This window comes from Salvelinus fontinalis, chromosome 24, assembly GCF_029448725.1.
Source record: "Salvelinus fontinalis isolate EN_2023a chromosome 24, ASM2944872v1, whole genome shotgun sequence".
Lineage (NCBI taxonomy): Eukaryota > Metazoa > Chordata > Actinopteri > Salmoniformes > Salmonidae > Salvelinus > Salvelinus fontinalis.
The window spans coordinates 38,545,861-38,551,860 of NC_074688.1; positions in this window are offsets into that span (position 1 = coordinate 38,545,861).

Here is a 6,000-nt window from a genome sequence, read left to right on the forward strand (position 1 = left end):
CTCCTGTACGAGTGCATAGCCCAGTGCGGGTTATTCCACCTCCCCGCACTGGTAGGGCTAGATTGGGCATTGAGCCAGGTGTCATGAGGCCGGCTCAACGCATCTGGTCTCCAGTGCGTCTCCTCGGCCGGCATACATGGCACCTGCCTTACGCATGGTTTCCCCGGTTCGCCTACATAGCCCGGTGTGGGTTATTCCACCTCCCAGCACTGGTCGGGCGACCGGGAGCATTCAACCAGGTAAGGTTGGGCAGGCTCAATGCTCAAGAGAGCCAGTAGCCTGCACGGTCCGGTATTTCCGGCGCCACCTCCCAGCCCCAGCCTAGTACCTACAGTGCCTACACTACGCACTAGGCTAACAGTGCGTTTCCAGAGCCCTGTTCCTCCTCCATGCACTCTCCCTGTAGTGCGTGTATCCAGTTCGGTGCCTCCAGTTCCGGCACCACGCACTAAGCCACCTGTGCGTCTCCAGAGCCCTGTACACACTGTTTCTTCTCCCCCTACTAATCCTCAGCCCGGTGCCACCAGTGCCGGTACCACGCACCAGGTATAGAGTAGGCTTTGAGAGTCCAGTGTGCCCTGTCCCTGCTCCCCGCACTAGTATGAAGGTGCGTGTCCTTAGCCCGGTGCCTCCAGTTCCGGCACCACGCACCAGGTCTACAGTGCGCCTTATCCGGCCAGAGCCATCCGTCTCCCCAGCGCCATCTGAGCCATCCGTCTCCCCAGCGCCATCTGAGCCATCCGTCTCCCCAGCGCCATCTGAGCCATCCGTCTCCCCAGCGCCATCTGAGCCATCCGTCTCCCCAGCGCCATCTGAGCCATCCGTCTCCCCAGCGCCATCTGAGCCATCCGTCTCCCCAGCGCCATCTGAGCCATCCGTCTGCAATGAGCCTGCAAAGCCGCCCGTCTGCCATGAGCCTGCAAAGCCGCCCGTCTGCCATGAGCCGCTAGAGCCGCCCGCCAGACAGGAGCCGCTAGAGCCGTCCGTCAGACAGGATCTGCCAGAGCCGCCAACCAGACAGGATCTGCCAGAGCCGCCAGCCAGACAGGATCTGCCAGAGCCGCCAGCCAGACAGGATCTGCCAGAGCCGCCAGCCAGACAGGATCTGCCAGAGCCGCCAGCGAGCCATGAGCAGCCAGAGCCGCCAGCGAGCCATGAGCAGCCAGAGCCGCCAGCGAGCCATGAGCAGCCAGAGCCGCCAGCGAGCCATGAGCAGCCAGAGCCGCCAGCGAGCCATGAGCGTCGAGAGCCGCCAGCGAGCCATGAGCGTCGAGAGCCGCCAGCGAGCCATGAGCGTCGAGAGCCTCCAGCGAGCCATGAGCGTCGAGAGCCGTCAGCATGCCATGAGCGTCGAGAGCCGTCAGCCTGCCATGAGCGTCGAGAGCCGTCAGCCTGCCATGAGCGTCGAGAGCCGTCAGCCTGCCATGAGCGTCGAGAGCCGTCAGCCAGCCATGAGCGTCGAGAGCCGTCAGCCAGCCATGAGCGTCGAGAGCCGTCAGCCAGCCATGAGCGTCGAGAGCCGTCAGCCAGCCATGAGCGTCGAGAGCCGTCAGCCTGCCATGAGCGTCGAGAGCCGTCAGCCTGCCATGAGCGTCGAGAGCCGTCAGCCAGCCATGAGCGTCGAGAGCCGTCAGCCAGCCATGAGCGTCGAGAGCCGTCAGCCAGCCATGAGCGTCGAGAGCCGTCAGCCAGCCATGAGCGTCGAGAGCCGTCAGCCAGCCATGAGCGTCGAGAGCCGTCAGCCAGCCATGAGCGTCGAGAGCCGTCAGCGAGCCATGAGCGTCCAGAGCCTTCAGCCAGCCATGAGCGTCGAGAGACGTCAGCCAGCCATGACCGTCGAGAGCCGTCAGCCTGCCATGAGCGTCCAGATCCGTCAGTCAGCCATGAGCTGCCCTTCAGCCAGAAACGGCTATATACCCAGAACTGCCCCTCAGTCCAGAGCTGTCTCTCTGTCCGGAGCTGCCTTTCAGTCCGGAGTTGCCCCTCTATCCTGATCTCCCTCTCTATCCTGATCTACCTCTATATTCTGATCTATCCCACTGTCTTGTGCTATCCCACTGTCTTGATCTATCCCTCTGTCTTGTGCTATCCCACTGTCTTGATCTATCCCTCTGTCCCTGTCATGGATGTTACCAAGAGGATTTTGTGGGGGTAAGATATGGGTGGACATTTTTAGGGGAAGATGGAGGCTGGGATTGACTATGGTGGGGTGGGGACCTCGCCCGGAGCCTGAGCCACCACCGTGGTCAGATGCCCACCCAGACCCTCCCCTAGACTTTGTGCTGGTGCGCCCAGAGTTCGCACCTTATGGGGGGGGTTATGTCACGTTCCTGACCTATTTCTGTTAGTTTGTTATGTGTGTTAGTTGGTCAGGACGTGAGTTTGGGTGGGCATTCTATGTTTTCTGTTTCTGTGTTGGTTTATTGGGTTGCCTGGTATGGCTCTTAATTAGAGGCAGGTGTTTGGCGTTCCTCTAATTAAGAGTCATATTTAGGTAGGCGTTTTCACAGTGTTCGTTGTGGGTGATTGTCTTCCGTGTCTGTGTCTGTACACCACGCGGGACTGTTTTCGGTTTGTTTTGTTCCTCGTTCATTTGTGTAGCCTATGTTTCCTATTCGTGCGTTCTTCTTGTTTAATGTAAGTTCGTCGTCTAGGTCTGTCTACACCGTTTGTTGTTTTTGTTAGTTTAGTCAAGTTCGTGTTTTCGTTAATAAAATTATGTCATTTCACTACGCTGCGCCTTGGTTCCCTCAATACTCCTCCTCTTCAGATGAAGAGGAGGAGGAATGCCGTTACATTCTCGGAGAAGCACAGAGCATAGTTATATTTCTAAGATAGCAGCTGGGATGGTTATAAATAAAACTAGGCTGCATTACACACTGAGTCTTCTCTGCGCTTGCTGACCAAAACCTTTTTGTCGTTGTTGTGATGTCTAACCAATGCTGTGCTTTGTCCAGGAGGAGAGTCAAAGAATTCTTCAGAAAATTATTTTGGATTAGGCCTAGTACAAAAAAAATGCAATATCTTGCACATGCACTAGCCTATAGCCTATCTTCTGTCCAACTGTTTTTAAAGGCTAGTAAAACTAAGTGCATGCTCTTCAACCGACTGCTGCCCGCACCTGCCCGCTCGACTAGCATCACTACTCTGGACGGTTCTGACTTAGAATATGTGGACATCTACAAATACCTAGGTGTCTGGTTAGACTGTAAACTCTCCTTCCAGACTCATATTAAGCATCTCCAATCCAAAATGAAATCTAGAATCCGTTTCCAATTTCTCAACAAAGCCTTCTTCACTCATGCTGCCAAACATACCCTCGTAAAACGGACTATCCTACCAATCCTTGACTTTGGCGATGTCATTTACAAAATAGCCTCCAACACTCTACTCAGCAAACTGGATGTAGTCTATCACAGTGCCATCCATTTTGTCACCAAAGCCCCATATACTACCCACCACTGCGACCTGTATGCACTCGTTCATGTATGCCCTCACGACATATTCATCACCAAACCCACTGGTTCCAGGTGATCTATAAGTCTTTGCTTGGTAAAGCCCCGCCTTATCTCAGCTCACTGGTCACCATAGCAACACCCACCCGTAGCACGCGCTCCAGCAGGTATATCTCACTGGTCATCCCCAAAGCAAACACTTCCTTTGGCCACCTGTCCTTCCAGTTCTCTGCTGCCAATGACTGGAACGAATTGCAAAAATCACTGAAGTTGGAGTGTTATATCTCCCTCTCTAACTTTAAGCATCAGCATCAACTATATCATTGTGTTTACTTGATAGCTACCTACACAAATAGCTAGCTAGAACAAAGTGTTAATAGGATAAAAATAGTTAACTGTACCTGTACACAGTCAATCTGTAAATAGCACACCCAACTACCTCATCCCCATATTGTATTTATCCTCTTGCTCTTTTGCACCCCAGAATCTCTACTTGCACATCATCATCTGCACATCTATCACTCCAGTGTTATTGCTGAATTGTAATTATTTCGCCTCTATGGCCTATTTATTGCCTTACCTCGATACTCTTCTACATTTGCACACACTGTGCATATATTTTTCTATTGTGTTATTGACCGTACGTTTGTTTATGTGTAACTCTGTGTTGTTGTTTTTGGTCGCACTGCTTTGCTTTATCTTGGCCAGGTCGCAGTTGTAAATGAGAACTTGTTCTCAACTGGCTTACCTGGTTAAATAAAAGGTGAAATAAAAATAAATAAAACATTTGAGAACGAGGATCAGAGGTCAACTTTGATAGCTACTACTATAATAGATTTGAATAATTACAATGTTTCTTGGGTGACAAGTAGCCTAGTGGTTCAGAGTGTCTGGCCAGTAACCGAAAGGTCACTGTTTCGAATCCCTAAGCTGACTGTTGATGTGCCATTGAGCAAAGCACTTAATTAAGGATTGTATCTTTTTTTCAATTTTCACCTAAAATGACATACCCAAATCTAACTGCCTGTAGCTCAGGACCTGAAGCAAGGATATGTATATTATTGTTACCATTTGAAAGGAAACACTCTGACGTTTGTGGAAATGTGAAAGGAATGTCGGAGAATATAACACAATAGATCTGGTAAAAGAAAATACAAAGAAAAAAAACATGATTTTGTTTTGTATTTTTTTTGTTCCATCATCTTTGAAATGCAAGAGAAAAGCCATGATGTATTATTCCAGCCCAGCTGCAATATAGATTTTGGCCACTAGATGGCAGCAGTGTATGTGCAACGTCTTAGACTGATCCAATGAACCATTGCATTTCTGTTCAAAATGTTGTATCAAGTCTGCCCAAATCTGACTAATTGTTTTATTAATAACTTTTCAAGTTCATAACTGTGCACTCTCCTCAAACAATAGCATGGTATTATTTCACTGTAATAGCTACTGTAAATTGGACAGTGCAGTCAGATTAACAATAATTTAAGCTTTCTGCCAATATCAGATATGTCTATATCCTGGGAAATGTTCTTGTTACTTACAACCTCATGCTAATTGCATTAGCCTACGTTAGCTCAACCGTCCTGAAGGGGACCCACCAATCCTGTAGAGGTTTTAACCCCAATTTCTCCTGTAAGTCACTCTGGATAAGATTGTCTGCTAAATGACCTAAATGTAAATTATGTATTTATCAGAGTTATTGACCTCACAATTAAGCAGATTCTATTAACTTACATTGTGTTGCTGAAACTTGAAGCAGCAGTCGCGGCACAATCAGTCGGAAATGCACAGCTCGTGGTGCTGAACGTAGGCATGTTCAAGTAGGCATAATTCATTTCAATGTCTTCATTTTAAGTAGACTTTACTAACAACAAGAGTGCTTTGTGTTGCAGCCTATTTCTTCCTATTTAAGAAATAAGAAAAAGGCCTACCTGTTTGACAGACAACATTATGCCATTGGCTGCTTTTTACATAGATTTGTCAGCCAATTTCTCCACCCACCATGCACTCTTTAAATCATCCAGGACCTATATACTAGGTTTCGTCAGAGGAAAGACCAAAAAATTGTCCAAGACTCCAGTCACCCAAGTCATAGACTGTTCTCTCTGCTACCGCACGGCAAGCGGTACCGGAGCACCAAGTCTTGGTCCAAAAGGCTCCTTAGCAGCTTCTATCCCCAACACATAATACTGCTGAACAATTCATCAAATGGCCACCCGGTCTATTTACATTGACCCCCCCCCCCCCCCTTTTGACTTTACACTGCTGCAACTCGCTGTTTATTATCTATGCATTGTCACTTTACCCCGACCTACATGTACAAATTACCTCGACTAACTAGTACCCCTGCACATTGACTCTGTACCGGTACCCCCTGTATATAGTCTCCACATTGACTCGGTACCGGTACCCCCTGTATATAGTCTCCACATTGACTCTGTACCGGTACCCCCTGTATATAGTCTCCACATTGACTCGGTACCGGTACACCCTGTATATAGTCTCCACATTGACTCGGTACCGGTACCCCCTGTATATAGTC